The sequence below is a fragment of the Rhinolophus sinicus genome, linkage group LG03 (genome assembly GCF_036562045.2).
Source record: "Rhinolophus sinicus isolate RSC01 linkage group LG03, ASM3656204v1, whole genome shotgun sequence".
NCBI classification, from domain to species: domain Eukaryota; kingdom Metazoa; phylum Chordata; class Mammalia; order Chiroptera; family Rhinolophidae; genus Rhinolophus; species Rhinolophus sinicus.
The window spans coordinates 119,069,595-119,086,756 of NC_133753.1; the positions used below are offsets into that span (position 1 = coordinate 119,069,595).

The 17,162-nt window shown below is 42.3% G+C and overlaps 1 pseudogene; it reads right to left on the reverse strand.

Moving 5' to 3' along the window:
* Positions 1 to 217: 217 nt before the first annotated feature.
* On the reverse strand, positions 218 to 284 carry LOC141570964 (U4 spliceosomal RNA; annotated as a pseudogene).
* Between the last annotated feature and the right edge of the window lie 16,878 nt (positions 285 to 17,162).

The window sequence follows — 17,162 nt, forward strand, 5'->3', positions numbered from 1 at the left end:
CTTGCTTAAGAAAGCATTCATTTTGCCTTTCTGTTCACTCACTGATTTGGCCACTTGGGAAAATGCACCAACAAAAGGTGTATTGTGAAAGGGACGAGGACCGGTATGACAATGTTCAGACACTGTCTCAAGAAAATCAGTTGTAGGAATGTATATATGCAGAGAAGTGGAGGACTTCCACATCAGCCTCACACTCTGTAGAATGTGTCTGTGTTACCTTTAATTAGCAATAATCGTGCCTCGGATAAACCTCATTGGCTACGATAGTGCCACTGCACAAAGCTGTGTGTTACCTTCAGTGTTGTCTATATCCTACTTTGAGGACCAGTGTCATTCAGTACATGCAATGGGACAGAGATGTATGTCAGCAGACTATCCCCCCATTCGGGAAAGAGGGACACCCGAACTAGTTTGTGGCCTACTCTGAAACCTAGGGATGTTTACTATGGAAGTTAGGTACCTGAAGTAAAATCATGATTCTGCCATGGCTGGAACAGGAAACTCATATATTTCTAACATGGAAAATATCTGAAAAACAAGTTAAACATGATAGATGACCATGTCTTGGAGAACAACCAAAATTCTCAGGTGCTAGGGAATTAGCATAACTCAGTAAGTGCTAGAACAACTTATTTTTAGAACTCTATAGAGATTTGTTCTGATACAAAGCAACCACTTATTTTATAAAGGGTAAGATGACCCCAGAAATCACAAGGTCTTCTGAGGTCCAAATGAAAAAAAATAGAGCAGATATCAAAGGAAAATCTGAAATGATTTATGATAGAAGGCAGGAAAACCTTCGGGAAAGGTTTCTCCCCCCCCACCTTCCACCCCACGTTAGCTAATATACAAGCCAAGTGGATAAGTCAAATGTGAGACAAATAATGGTCTTAATAGAATTGCACAACTGAACTGCTTTGATGGAATTGGATCAGGGAAAGCCAGAGAAGGAACACATTTGTACAGGGTGAAGTATTGTCTTGGAATGCAGTGTCTCATGAAATTTGGCTTTCAAAATGGGCTCCATTTAATTTTGAGAATAGCCATTTGAATGGAAAATAAGCCTTGAAAACCTGAAGAGGAAGAGTAATAGTCCTGGGTTGAGCTGCAGACAGTCTGGGGCTTTCTTTACATTTGGTGGCAGCTTGGTTTGACCTGCCCTTTGCTAGTGTCCAGGCCAGGCCTGGTGTCTCTCCTTTGTGACTTTGTCAGGTGCACACGCAGGACCCCCCTGCGAGACCCCTTCTGCCAGGTCGCGATCGAAGGACCCCAGTTCTGATAACTTTGTTCCTGGGCAAACAATTACCCAACAGCGAAGATCGCCAGTGACCTTCCGCTTTCACCTGGGTCTTTTGGCAGGTGTGATATACTATTTTAATATAGGAAGTGTTATAGAGGGTGAGCTTCTGGACACTTCAGCAAAATTTTTTGAGGATAAGTGCAAGGGTTTTTCCTCTGCCTTTATTTATGCTCTGATTTCCTGATGATGCACCTTTATTGAGGAGATGTAAATATCTCTGTTTCCGTTCATTTATTTTCTGACATCGCTGGTGGTGGTGATGTTTTTTTTTTTTTCTTTCCTGTTTTGTTCTGCTTCTAAGGAAGATAATTGTTTTGAGACTGTTATTTTCTATCCTTGGGGGGTATGTGATAATTGTACATGATGTCATTAAGTACTTGGAAGGAGAAATAGGTCATTACTTACATTTAAAGGGACATACTTTAAAAGTATAATTATAGATAATAATTCTAAGCAGTTTTAAAAAACTTGAACCAATATGAAAGTAGTTTAAAATTCAGAAGTTAACAAGCAAGGGAAAATGGATTGTATTTTCCTAGTATTATTGTACTTTGTAGAATCCAGACTCATTTTTTTTAAAGCAACGCCATAAATATTAGATGAAAGTATCATTGATCCAAATAGTATTTACTGTTTAATTCCATGAATATTTTAGTTACATGCATGACAAATATATAGTGTCATCATATTTATATTCAAAGTAATTAGGAAAGTCATAGCTATGTGACCTGAATTATTCCCCTCAACATTTTGCATATTCATACCAACAAATCACCTTGACCAATAGTTATTAGAACATTTCAATTGCTCTGGCTACAGGTACAGATCACAATCTCAAAGTACACTGAGAAAACAAAGGGAGTGGGGAAAGGGGTGCCGAGGATGGCAGAGCTTAATATTTAGCACAATGCTTCTTTGGGATTAAATGACCTTTCCTATAGATCAGAAAGAAAGTTGCCAGCTGAGTACTTTCTCATTTTCAGCATGTACGAGCAGCGGAAAAATGAGGCAACACATTCTTTGAAGCAAAACATTACATGTGATGCAATTTGTTCTCACTGTTGTTTTTCTTTTCCTAGAAGCTATTACCAAAGATAAATCAGGTGAGTGCCCAGTACATCCCAGTCCTCCACGGGCCGTTCTTGTTAGTAGCATCTTTATTTTCCTACCTGAAGCACTCTTGCCTTTCCAGACAGGAGTCAGGTTAGGTGAGTAGGTGCTGAGTCAGTTCCTTCGATAGGGAAAGGAATGTTTTGTGATATTAAAAACAAAAAGTGCTCGGGTCACATTATTTCAGAGAATGGTTGTGAGATACCTTACATTTCTCTGAACAAATGGCAAAGTGAGTGTGTTCTGCTGTTCCTGGAAATGCTGCGCATTGGGTTGTAGTCATGGGAACTCTTCCAATACACTCACAAAGTCACCCCAATCCTGGCCCATTTTTTACTCATAGAAAATGTCAGTAATCCCAATGACTGCATGAGAAATGACCCAAATGCCTTCTTCATTCTCTGAAGAAAAATTAAAAGAAAAAAAAATTATAATCTATTGCTGTTTTCATCTGGCCCTCCCCATCTTTCCAAGCTTATTTCCCCTGACATCAAACTTGTCCCTTCTCCACAAGTCAGGTAGTCCTCTTTTTCGGGTGATTCACTTGTCATGCTCTTCCCCCCTCTAGCTCTTGATCAGACTTTCCTTTCTGTCCTTTATCCCCTAAGCTATTCAACTTTCATGCCCCCTGCCCACTGCAGGTGAGTGCCCAAGGTTGGTATTTTCCCTCCAACCCACGAACTCTCTATAATTCTCACTGCGACGCAGTTGAGTGTGTCAGGGAAGAAAATGCTCCTCGAGACTTATGGGTGAACCTTGCCAAAAGGAGACAGTAATGAGGTATCAGGGTAATGGCCAAATTTAGATTTTTCACTGATCTTCCTTTGGTGCCCATTCTGTCCTTGAAATCACGTCCTTGAATCCTTGTAGCCCTGCTGTGGCAATCCATAAATACAGAGAGTGTCTGAATGACACACTGTTTCTAAGGGCCCTTATATCTAGGGCAGTCATCTTGCCTGTGTTTTTCTGGTCTTAATCTTTGAACAATATTTAGTAAGAGCACTCGTGTCCTGAGCGGAGCAATATACTCAGGAATAAAGAAAATTACAGTCTGGCCACGCCACCTAGAATCTTTCTCATCTCATTCCTGTGAGTGTGTGATTGGGGTAAAATAAGGGAGTTTTCAGGTGTCCTGACTGTGGTCTGGTTGGCACGTGGAAGTCTGGATGCTGCATTCAGCATATGGGAGTGTGTGGGCGACAGAAAAGCATCGCTGTTGTATTGCAGGTGGAAAACCTCACTCTCCTCCCAGTTCAGCTACTGGACCTCTATAGTTCCCTTTACTCTTTGGCTCCCTTGTCCATGGATGGGCCCCTAGCACTTAAGTTTCTGTACCATGTGTTTTCATAGAGGAGAATATTAATTGTGAATTCCCTTCTCAATAAGGAATTGGCAAAAATTTTAACAGGGTGGGATTAAAATAATACCATAGCTAACATTTATTGACTTTTTATGGTATACTGGCATTTGTGCACATTATTTCACTTAATCTTCATGGTGACAGCAGAGAAAGATGAGGCACAGAAAGAGTGAGTGATTTTCCAAGGTCACTTGACCATTGAGAATGAGGCTGGGATCTGTCCCTAATCTAACGCTGGAGCCCAAGCTCCCACCCACTGAGCCCTCTTCCTGGTGTAGCTGGTGGTTGGAATTAGTTTAGTGGCTCTGACATGTCAGGGCCAAAACCTCTGCCCATCTTCTAAGCTTCCCCTCCAAGGTGGCTGCTGTAGCATGAACTGTCACATTGTACCTTCAAGGTGAGGAAGTAGGGGGTGGTTGGTGCTGTGAGATTTTCAGGTTTCCCTTGTTATAGCTCTGCCACATGGCTGTCTGTAGCTATAGAGGAGGCTAGGATAGTGAAGATTTTGCTTTGTAACCTTTATAGTTGGACAAGCAAAAGAGGAGTGGTTTGGGCTTGGTCGTGGAGTGGGACAATTGACAGTGATTTTCACAATGCCTGCTTTTAAGGAGGTCTCCCTTACTTGGCTTTGGGGCAGGTGCCAGGAAAAGGACGTTCTCTTTCCATGAACATTATTACTCTCTGTGGGAAGCTGAATAATGTCCCCCATAGATATCCAGACCCTAATTCCAGGAGCCTGTTGAAGCCATGTATCTCTTATATGGAAAAGGGACTTTGAAGATGTGATTAAGTTACAGATCTTGAGATGGGGAAATTACCTAGATTATCCACATGGGACCTAAACGTAGTCACAAGTGTTCATCTCAGGGGCTGCAGAGGAAAATTCGACTGGAGAGACAGAGGTGATGTGATGACTGAAGCAAGATGATACACTTCTGGTCTTGATGATAGAAGAAGGACCATAAGCCAGGAGATGCAGCTCAAGAACCTAGAAAAGGGGATGGAGGGAGTAGATTCTCCCTGGAGCCCCTGGAAAGAGTGTGGTCTTGCCAACACTTTGTTCTTGGCCCAGGGAAACTGATATGGGGCTTCTGACCTCCAGAACTATACAAGAGAATACATGTGTGTTGTGTGAAGCTACCAAGTTTGCAGTAATTTGTTCTAGTAGCCTCTGTGTGTGTGTGTGTGTGTGTGTGCATGTATGTGTGCGTGCAAGTGTGCATGCATGCATGCACACACATGTGAGACAGAGGGAGAAGGCAAGGCAAGGTGACATGGAGCTGACCACAAGTCATGGAAGTTCTCTGCGCTGAGAATATGTGTTGCTTAGTGCCTTTGTTCATAGCTCTGGTCGTTAGTAATTAAAGCTGGGAAAACAATTTCATTATATTCCATCAGGCACCCGATGCTATCCTGTGACATCTGTTAAGGTGAGATTTAAAATAATAGGGCATGGAATCCTTTCAAAGTCAAGGACTTTCATATATACATAGAAGGGGTTGGTTATACAAGTCAAATTTCTCTTTTGCATTCCCACCTTGGCTCAAATAAGGGATCCATTTGACATCAGGGCAGTCACATGATCATGTAATCAGTTGTCAAAATGGGATTTTTTTTCTCTCTCTCTCAGTATTGCTGAGATTCTAAAGGCTGAGAACACAACAATAGAACCCCACATTTCAAAGTGAGTGCCAGACCATAAGATTGGCACAGTAAGTGGCTGAAAAATCAGTCCTTTAACCTTACCTGGAAGATACCTAAGACACTGGGACCAAAAAGGAGAAAATGCCTTAGGAAAAAGATTGCCATATTGCAGTGGCTTTCTTTTCCCTCCTTCCATATTGTCCTCACATCAAGCTGAGAGAGGGGTCTTTAAGAAGTCCATTTGCGGAATTTCCAGCTCTCCTGTGGAGTCGATAGGGCCATAAGGGACAGAAGTCAAACATATTTCTGTGGAGGTGGCTGGAGCTGTGTACCTGACAGCAACAACACACGCACAGAGGCTGCCCTGGAAGCCATTTACCTTCTTCAATCGCAGAACAAAAATGCATAAGCTTTTCTGTGGGGCGTGTGGATCTGTGATGATGCTCGTGGAAGGGAGCTGACCTGGACTCAGCCTGGGAAGCCCAAGTGAGGTGACAACACAGGACAGTCTATATGGGGAGTCTGCTGGGGGTGCAGGAGCTGGGGAGCCGCCACCCACACCCTTGATTACAGGTCACCAGAAGGGGGTCTCTATGTTACCCTCCAAATGCCTCAGGAGACAAAGAGATGGGTGAACGCTTGCCAAAAGTCAGATCACAAAAGACCCAGTCATGCTGAGACCGTGTCCCTTCCTCTAATGCTGTCCTGTCCTGGGCCCAGTCCTGGAGGGGACAAACACTTTGGCTATGGCTGAGGGAGGAGGGATGGAAGAATAAAGCTGGGAGTAAGAGAGGCAGACCAGCAGGCTCCCTCCCCACCTTATGTTTCTAGGCTTGAAGCAAACACGTTGGAGAAGGAAAGGTCCTCTGAATTAGAGTCTGGGGTTTTGATTTTCATGTTTGACTGGGCAAGTATTTCCAAAATGAAACTGTTCTTGTGCCTAAAACAAATTGAAAAAAAAAGTAAGAGATCTGCCAGAGATTTCATCCAAGAGGCAGGGAAGAATGAGTGTGCAGATGAGGTTTAAATGGGTAGTAAGTGAAAGAATCGGTTGTTTTCTGCTTGTATCCTATGGAATATGGCTTATTCCATCAAACAACTACCGCTGTTACTGTCCAATTCTTGGTACATGCAGACCTCGTTTTATTGTGCTTTGCTTTATTGAGCTTCACAGATGTTGTATGTTTTACAAATTGAAGGCTAGACCCTCCACCAGCAAAACGATAGGACTCGCTTTATTGAGATACTTGCTTTATTGCGGTTGTCTGGAACCAGTCCCGCAATGGCTCCGAGGTATGCCTGCACACCAATGCAGAATAGCTGGGTTGCTTTAGATGGTGTCCTAAGTGATCTTTTAAAATATACCCAGCCAGTTTTAGGAATGGTGGAAGTTTCTTGCATACTAGGGCTACTTTAGCTGCACCCCTGCCCATGATAACGCCATGTTAGAGTAGATCTGAGCATGATGTAGGGTCTTTCTGATCTGGCTCCCTCTCCAACCAAGCCCCTCCCCCACATCTGGCCTCTTTATTGGAATGCAGGCTCAAGGCCTCGGGCTGCTTAGCCTCTGATTCCATTAGCATTCTCAAGGCTAAATTCTGTAAATATTGCTTCTGTTGTGCCTTCTGCTTTAGCCCCATTTCCTCTCCTCCCTGTCAAATCTGTCTTCCAGTCGTTGCCTGAAGTGTTCTTTGGATACAGCAGGAAGGATTGCAGTGACAACTAGTGGGTAGTGGGTCAGGGATCATATTCAAAGCCACAGCCTGGGTGGAAGATGGATTTCCCTTTCCACTGTCGTTATGGGGGCTTTTGCTGAAATAAAGTGGGGACAGTATGGGGTACAATTGCGAAGGTGGTCTGTATAAAACTGGGGATCAGTTTTTGGCTCAGATTATAGGTGCATCTCAGGGAAAGACTGACTCCCCTGTTTTCAAGCTGTACTTTTTGGAGGAAAACAGATTGATTTAGTGAGTCATTTCTAAAATCCACTGAAACATGCATTTGTAGGCACAGAACTGTGCTGTGGATTGATCCTGACTTAATGTAGTTCAACAATGCTTGTTGAAGCAATCACCGTTAAAAGGATGCACACGCAATGCCGAAAAGCTGCGGGTTCATTGGGTTTCAACTTTCCTCAGCACTGAGCCAGAAAGTCCTCATTTGTTTTCCTTTTCTGAAAATCACCTCATGCTATTCAGACAAGGTGACAACCATGCCTGAAGAAGCTCTGTTAAGCCAATTTACCTCAGGCGTGTGGCTGCAGACTTTAGAGGAAAGCTGTGAGTGATGAGAAATTGTTTTCCCAGCTCAACAAAGTTTTCCACTGACCAAATAACTGAGCGCTTCTTTCAAAAGAGTCATGAGGTTAACCTAGTGACTCTAGCTCTCCTTCTACCACTCAGAGGCTCTATGAGACCTTGGCAAGTCATTGAACCTGACAGGTCTCCAGCTGCTTCACTTATAAATGGTAGAAGGCAGGCTAAAGCTGGAGGCCCATGTAAGGTACAATTCTGTAGTTTTCTGACTACTTTTCTGTTGATAGACAGTCAGTGTGGTTACATGGGGGATTTTAACTTGACTACGGATCTGGCTCCATGATGTCACAAATAAGCCTTGGTGGTCACGGCGGTCTGACTGGTGGGTCTTGGCCTCGGCACCTGAAGACACTCCAGGGTTTCAGTACCTTTGCTATCCTGCTTCTCAGTGCTGATAAATGACCAGAACGGTATGCAGATTCCTCATTCAAAGATGTGGAGCTAAGAATACTTTCTTTTGGAGTTAAAAAATAGATCTTGGACTTCTTGTTTCTAAGTATTGAATATTTCAATTCACTATTGTAATATTTCTGTTAATTCTTAAAAATAATGATATACTCAGACTGAACTCATTATTCCTAGATATCAAGGCTATGTGTATAATGGGCTCTGTTTAATGTCCCTTTTGTTGTTCTCAAACATTATTTTGGGTAGAGGTGGATAAGGGGGATTATTTTGCCTCCTTTCCTATGCTGGGTGTTATGGGATGGGACGAGATGCAGTGTGACTCCCATTCCACAAGAGTGACAGGAGAGTTGTCTAGCTTTATAGTACGATGCATTATGTGTTTGTGGTGATGCTGATGTAAACAAACCTGCACAGCCAGTTGTATAAAAGTATAGCACATGCAATTATGTACAGTGCGTAATATTTGATAATGATAGGAAATGATTGTGTTACTGGTTTATGTATTTATTATACTGTAGTTTTTATTGTCATTTTAGAGTGTACTCTTTTTACCTATTAAAAAGTTTGCTGTAAAACAGTATGCCGTGTTATACCGGCAGCAGCCTCATACATCTGTGTTTATTGCATCTCCTGATTACATCATTTTCTCTTGTGCTTGATTTAATCTTGTGTTGTTTTGCTCGTCGTGGCCCCTAAACATACAAAATCCACTGCTAATGTTGCCAGTAAGAGGCCACATCATGTGCTTGACCTTGAAACAAAGGTGGAAAATCAATGATGGTTATTGCTCATCAGGGAGGCATGTCCTATTCCACCATAGCTACATCTTGAAGAACAAGACCAAGAAGCTGTTCAAGGATCTGCTCCATTGAAGGCAATGAGACCAGCAAAAATCTGAGAAGGGCCTACCTCAGACATGGAGAAACTTCTAATGATGTGGATTGAAGACCAGAATCAGAAGTGTATCCCTTTCGACATCATGAAGATCACAGCCAAAGCAAAAACTTTGTTTGCGATGTTGAAAGAAAAAACTGGACCCAACTCCGGTGTTGAGTTTACTGCTAGCTCTGGATGATTTAAACTAAATTGTCACTCATTATATAATGTGACAGTGAGTGGTGAGTCAGTAATTTTGCTGACGTGAAAGCAGCTGAAGAATTTTTGGAAAGTCTAGACAAGATAATTGTGGGGAAGATTACTTGCCAGAGAAAATACTCAATGTGGATGAAAACCCCCTATTCTGGAAATGGATGCCTGAAAGGACTTTTCATCCATAAGGAGGCCAAGTCAGTGCCAGGTTTCAAGGCTTCTAAGGACAGGATAACAGTCTTGCTTGGGGGCAATACTGCAGGCTACAAATGGAAACCCTCTGTGATCTGGCACAGTGAGAACCCCAGGGCCTACAAGCATATGAGTAACTACACACTGCAGGTGTACCACAGGTGCAATAAGAAGTCATGGACGGCCCAGCTTCTCTTCTGAGATGGCCTCCTGGGGCATCTACTCTGCCAGTGAAATGGAGAACTACTGTTTGGAGAATAACATACCCTTCAAGATTTTATTTATTGTCAATAATATTCCCGGACATCCTCCTTTTATTGATGATCTTCACCCCAATACTAAAGTGGTGTTTCACTATCCAAACACCACCTCTTTGATCCAACCATTGGATCAAGGAGTTATAGCAGCTGGAAGGCCTACTACCTATGGAGGACCTTTGCAGGCTATTGCTGCAACTGAGGAAGACACTGATGCAATTCTGGGAGGATTTTGTACAGCTGGACTATGTGTTTTAAACTAGGTGCTATTACAAAAGAGTTGAGGCTAAAAAAATTATAAAGTTTATAAAGTAAAAAAGGTACGGTAAACTAAAGTTAATTTATTATTGAAGAAATGTTTAAAAATATATTTAATGTAGCCTAAATGTGCAGTGTTCATAAAGTCTGCAGCAGTGTACAGTCCTGTCCTAGCCTTCACATTCACTCACCGCTCACTCACTGACTCACCCAGAGCAACCTCTGGTCCTGCAAGTTCCGTGCATGGTAAGTGCCCTATACAAGTGGACCATTTTTTATCTTTTATACTGTATTTTTCCTTACCTTTTCTGGATTTATAACTGTTTAGTTACACAAATACCATTGTGTTACAATTTCCTACAGTATTTAATATAGTAACATGTTGTACAGACTTGTAGCCTAGGTGTGCAGTAGGCTAAACCATGTAGGTGTGTGTAAGTGTTCTCTATGATGTTCACACAATGACGAAATTACCTAATGATGCATTTCTCAGAATATATCCCTGTCATTAAGCAATGCATGACTATATCCCTCTTCCCAAGTTTCTGTAAGATCCATGAAGGCAGAGGTCAGCTCTATCTTTCTTACTATTCCCTCCCCCCCCATGGCTGACATTTATTGATAGAAGTATTTATTAACTGCAAAATTAATGATAATTAAAATAATAATCTGCTATTGTTGAAAGGCTACTTTAAAGTTTCCAGGATAGGTTTAATTGGTTTTTCTCTACTTAGCCTCTCCGTAGTTTTATTCACTTTCTCCCATGGTAGATTGAACATATTAGATGCTACTTATTAATTTTGCATCATTATTTGTATGTATCTAATATGGTTCTGAGTTCAGGGTTTAAAAGGGTGAACAAACCAGACAACAAGATCCTTGCTGTCCTACAGAGCACGAGGATAGAGACAGAAACTAAATAAGCAAAGAAATAGGAACATTTTAGATAGTGCTGTTCTATTAAAAGGAAAGAGCAGCATGATGTTCTAGAGATTGACAAGGTCGGCGGTGAGGCGGGCCTGAGGAGGGAATGCTTGAACCTCCCTGAGAGATGGGAAGGGGCAAGCCATGTAAATGGTGGTGCTGGTGGTAGTGGTTGTGGTGTGTGTGTGTGTGGGGGGGGCAGGGAGTGTCTAGACAAAGACAAATTTGGAGAGATAGGGATCAGAGAGAAGACCTGAGTGGCTGGGGTGCAGCGAGTGAGAGTGAGTTTAATATGAATGGAGCTGGAGTGGGAGGAAGAGGTCAGATCGTTTAGGGCATTATAGGCCATATATACATAGTCTGTCAGTTATGTTTGTGAACTCATCGTAGAAAAAGTGCCACATACCTCATTATTGAATATCACTATGGTCACCTTCAAAGTACCCCCCTTGGGAAGCTATGCACCGACTCCAATACCTACTCCACCCTTCAAAGCAATTTTGGAACTCTTTTTCTGGAATGGCCATCAGAGCTGTCGTTCTATTACACTTGATGTCTTGAATGTCATCAAAATGTCTTCCTTTCAATATTTTCTTTATCTTCAGGTAAAGAAAGAAGTCATTGGAGGCCAGATCATGTGAGTAGGGAGGGTGTTCCAATACAGTTATTTGTTTACTGGCTAGAAACCACCACACGTAGACATGAACACAGCTGTGCGACACTGATACACCAAGGTTATGAAACCTTATCGAGCTGTTTGTACAGTGCTGCCAATGTAAGTGCATGGTGGCAAGTTTGCAAACTATATTGGCCAGAGTTCTGGCAGGAAACCAAAGGCATAGTTAAATTGGGTTATTTGGAGAGAGTGTTGATGTGGGCACGGTTTAGGAAAAGCAACAAGTTTTAGTGTGCAGGACCCCAGGGCTGGCAAAGGAGGTGGGCAAGGAGAAGGGGCAGCTCTTGACTGGAGGGATGCAGCCAAGTCAGTGTGACCCAGCAGGGAGAAAGCTGGGGGAAAACCATCCCTTCATTCACCTCCATGTGCCAGTGCTCCCATAGATGCCTTCCACTGGCCAAACCAGCCAGAAGCAGAAAGGCAGGGGAGCATACTGATGGAAGCCTAAGGGTGAGCCGACCAGGGTGTGGAGAAGAGTCCAGCTCACGCTGCTGACAAATTTGGATTTTAATTCTATGCATAATGGAAAGCCACTGGGGGATTTGACAAGGGAGTGACTTGGTCTGATGTCTGTTTTGAAGAGATTACTCCGGCTGCTGTGTGGAGACTTGAGCATATGAGGCAGAGGTTAGGAGACCCGTGCAATGGCCCAGAGCTGCATTGAACCTCTGCGCAGTAGAATTCAGTCTCTGTAAACTGGCTCTGAACCCTCCCTGATATGGTAAAGCTGGTTGATAATTTGTTCAGGACCACATATAAATGTTAGTGCTGAGGTGTTGTTTGAGGTTCCTAGTGTGACACGGTAGAGGTGAGGTGGGAGGGTGGCCTTACAGCTATGTGGGAGATGACCATGTCACTCTTTCTAGTTTTCAGCTTGGTTTGAAACTTGACACCAGGTTGAGTAACTTAGGATGGTCCTTCCTCGTGTAAAACTGTGCCCCCATGTTTGTGTGTTGCTCAACAAGGTCCTCTCCTACAGTGGGCATATTCTCCACGTCTCTTTGCTCTTGTTTCTGTTTTGGGACGTCCTGATAAACCTGGGCTCTGGTCTCTCTAAATTGGACCTTCATAAAGGAAAATTGCATCTAAAAGACATTTTATGAGAAAGATTCATAATAGGCTGGTCATCCTGGAAACAAGGCATACATTTATGTGTATATGCACATGTGCGTGTTTGAGGGAGAAAGAGGGAAAGAGGAAGGAGAGAGAAAGTGAGAGCTTTTAAACATTTTGATGGCTTCAGCTTATCTTCTAGAGTGTTTTGTAGAAAATGTTCTTATGCCCTGCCCTTTGAGGATAAAGGTGAAAGACCCCAAACTTTAAAAAAAAACACACAAAAAACTTTACTTTTGTGTTGGAAGTATTGGACTTACTAGTCTGAGACATTGAAATGCTGTATATAGTTTCAGATGCTATGTATAGTTCAGATTTCAAGGGTTACACTAAAAATCTGTAGAAATAGCATTGTTGACTCAAAAACCAACTTAACTTTTGACTCCATCTTAAGTGTAGGGCTATATAATGTGATTGTGTGCTTGAAGTTTAAATAGTGTATTTCTGTTGTCAAATAGAATTTTGATAACATGGTCAGGAATAGAAAAGAATGGCTTTAGTTTTCCAGCAATTTAAAGAGGATATTTTAAACAGATTACAGTTTTTCAGACTGAAATTGCTAATGAATAAATCAGATGTTAATGACGGATAACATTTTAATAATGGACAATATTTTAAAGGTATATTGATCTAAATTATTCAAGAACCTTTGAATCATTAGTTAGTATTCAAGGGACGGCTACCATGTAATGAGATGGCTTTTAACAAACTCATTAAAACACATTCTATTGACAAAAAATAAATTGAATGTGGACGATTTGTAAGGCAAGTAAGGGAAACTAAAATGCATAAGACACAGTCTCTGGCCCCAAGGTGCTTATGGATTGTAATAATTTTGCACTCCAGTATAATCACCTTGAGAGGCTATCATCTGTTTTGCAATGAGATCACTCCTGCTAAATGTTTAGGAACTCCTTTAGAATTGTCTTCAGAGCCAGTGTAACACATCTGCACATGTGCATGTGCACACAGGTGCATTCATTGTCACTGTCATTTCTTTAGAATAGGGGTCAGCAAAACATGACCTGCAGGTTAGAGCCAGCCTGCTGCCTGTTTGGTAGGGCCCCAGAGCTAAGAGGGGCTTTTACGATATTTAAATGATTGAAAAAAAATCAAAAGAAGAAAACTATAATGTGACACATGAAAATTATATGAAATTCAAGTTTTGTGTTCATAAATAACATTTTATTGGAACACAGCAATGTTTATTCACTTACGTACTGTCTATGACTGCTTTTCCATTTTAGTGGCAGAGTTGAGTAGTTGTGACAGAGACCATATGGCCTCAAAGCCTAAAATATTTACTATCTGGTCCTTTGCAGAATCATGTCTTTGAGATGATGTCTCATTTTTTTTTTTTTAAAGATTTTTCAATTAGATCCTCTACTTTCTTTCACACATTTGACTGTAAATTACTTTTTTTCCAGTTTCTAAAACTCAAACTTTTCCTCAAAGATAAAATATTTAATTTCACTTTATGGACATTCTAGGGAATCTGATTCAGGCTTTGAAGTAGTCCCCAGAATTCCCAAATACTGTGAGCAGCGGTCACATTTTTACTACACTGAAGGGGAGAAGTCCCTGAATCCATTAGGATATAAAGAATAGGGAGAAGAAAAAGCCACCTCAGTAGTCTCCCAAGAAGGCCACAAAGAGAAATGGAACAATGTCCGGGAACAACAGAAACATATGCGTCTACTCTCTTTGCCCAAACGTCTTACCTTTGCATCTCTGCCTCTGTTGTGGTCACTGTGACTCTCCTTCTGAGGAGATTAACTGCCATCTCTCTCTTCTAATATTCCTTACCCCATGCCTTCTGTTTACTGGTGGCTTTCATCGTCTCATTGCTTCTGCTTCTTGTGGGTCTCTTATATATTCAGACATCTTAGAAGGAGGATCTAATTGGGTTTGTCTGTCAGTATCCAGTGATGTATGCCTTTGATGTGCAGAGTGCTTGACCTAGGTCCCCTCTCAGTTAAAAGGACAGTCCAGAGGTGACTTTCAGTGCAGGAAGTAAAAGCAGGCCTAAACAGTGACCTGTTACCCCATTTGGAAAGTGTTTGCTCCTAGTCATCTGTTGATCTCTTGGTCTGTAGATATGCACTGACATAGAGGTCCAGGCATCAGGGATACTGCTCAAACTACAGGTGTCCTCCCCATTACTGAGGTCAACAGCCAAATTGATTCAACTTGGTGAATCAATATGGTGAAGAAATGCTAGGTGTGGACCACTCGCTGAAAGCTGACTTTAAAATATTCTAAGAGGAAAAGAAATGCCTTTGGTGTCATTGGACATGATCCAGAGAAACTGAAAGGAGGAGAGCAAGTCAGGGTTAGACAAGTTTGAAATAGTCAATAATGGCCAACCTGTAACCCTTATCCTGGGATCCCAGTGTAGTGCAGCTCAAACCTATTTACATATCTGCTTTTTTATGTCTCTACAACAAAAATGTGATTTTTAGTAAGTTCATTGGCTTATGCAAAGGTTCTCATTTGCCATCAAGAAATTTGAACCTTTGGAGGCAGCCTGGTGGCTCAGGTGGTTGGAGCGCCATGTTCCTAACGCCGAGGTCACCGGTTCGATTCCCATATGGGCCAGTGAGCTGCGCCCTCTACAGCTAAGATTGTGAACAACAGCTCTCCCTGGAGCTGGGCTGCCATGGGCTGCCGTGGGCTGCCGTGGGCTGCCAGGAGTGGCCGGTGGCCAGCGTGAGTGGCCGGCACCTGACGAGAGCTACCGTGAGTTGCTGTGAGCAGTGGATCCACAACTAACTGGTGACCAACTGCCTCAGACAAGGGTAGCTAAGGCTCATAATACCAGCATGAGCCAGGGAACTGAGTCCTACACAACTAGACTGAGAAACACTGGCTTGAACTGGAGTGTGGGGGAGGGTGCAGAATAAAGGGGAAAAAAAATTGAACCTTTAAAATAAACAATCTCCATTTCCAAACCTATTTACTGTCTCTTGGACCTGTCCCTCTCTCCATCTGTTGTTACTATTACTTGCACCCTTTCTCTCATGGTTTTATTTAAACATTTAAAATAGAGTGAGAGTAAACCAGATATAATAGAACACTTGTTCTAGAGATAGTTTGCTTTGTTCTAGACGAGGGTCTAGGACGCACAGACACAAAAGTGACCTCAACCCTGGTGACTCAGGCTAATGGCTCTGCACTGGTAGGGATTGCTCGTTACTCACTTCTCTGTCACAGTCACATCTCCCTTTTTTTTTTAACTCCACTGTGATGTAAATGGGATTCTCTCTGGAGAACTTGGCTCGTTTTAATCCAGGTTGACTCATTCTCTTAAAACTTGCTCTCCAGTTCTGGGAAGCAAAGGAGGTGAAGGCTGTGGACAAGGACACTTGGATCTTGGCACTGTCTCAGGACAAAGTGGCTGTGACTATATCAAAGTGGCTGTGGAACTTAGACGACATCAAAGGAGGATGTCCACCATTAAAATGCTTCTTAGGTTTGTAGCAGAGGCAGATGCATGTATTTTGGGAAGGGTAAGGAGAGAGGTTTTTAATGCATTCTTACATGAACTATTTATTGATTACTTTTTATATACCTGTTGTCATCTCCCTTCAGCTGACTTTGCCTTCTCCATCAAATACCTGAGTCACCTCAAACCATACAAATGGTGAGTGGCTACCACCTTTGGCACCACCAGTTAGTTACCACCTACTTGCTCCTCTTCATGAGAGAATGAAAAAGAAAAACACAGAGTTATCCCCTAGCCATACCTGTTTGTGTCTGTAGGAACATGGTGGAAGGTGACTGCTGAGGGGACATTTGATGCCTAGTTTGGAGCACAGCTTAACGGCACAATGGGGGCAGTTAATTAACCCATCCGGATAATGACCAAAGCAAGAAGCACATTTCAGAGCTCCAGACAGTTCTGAACATCAGGATAATTTTAGAGAGACTAAGATGTTTTGAAATTTTACAGTGATCTCTATTAAAGTGATAACAGCTGGTACCAACTTGACACATCAAGGACTTTTATAAGAATGATAAACTGCACACTTCCTGTGAAACCCAGCCAGAGTAACATCACAGGATTTTATACCAAAAGCACTTACTACTGTCAAGTCAACACACAGCCTAGTTGACCTTTTATAAATGGATACAAGTAAGTTTAGCAAAACCCAGCCAGACATACTGAAGAGCAGGAAGTGAATATAACCAAGGTTTAAGCAATTTTACTAACCCAGCCAATGGGAAATAATGGATAAACTGCCTCCTTCCCTGAGAGCCTAGGGGTAAATGTGGTCGCCCACTGGTGAGCCTGCCCTTTGCCTCGAGGGGCCTACATTGACTGTATTTGCTGCTTTTGAGTGTATTTCTCCCATGAGCTTTAATAGACATGCCCATGCACCTCATGACTGTTATATGTTGTCTAGCTTTGACAGTTAGTGTTTCAGCTGTGCTTCAGTATTTATGTTCTGGCAATGCCATGACCTTCATGCCTGCGGTATCTGTTTTGCAGCCCGAGCCATTATACAGATAGAAT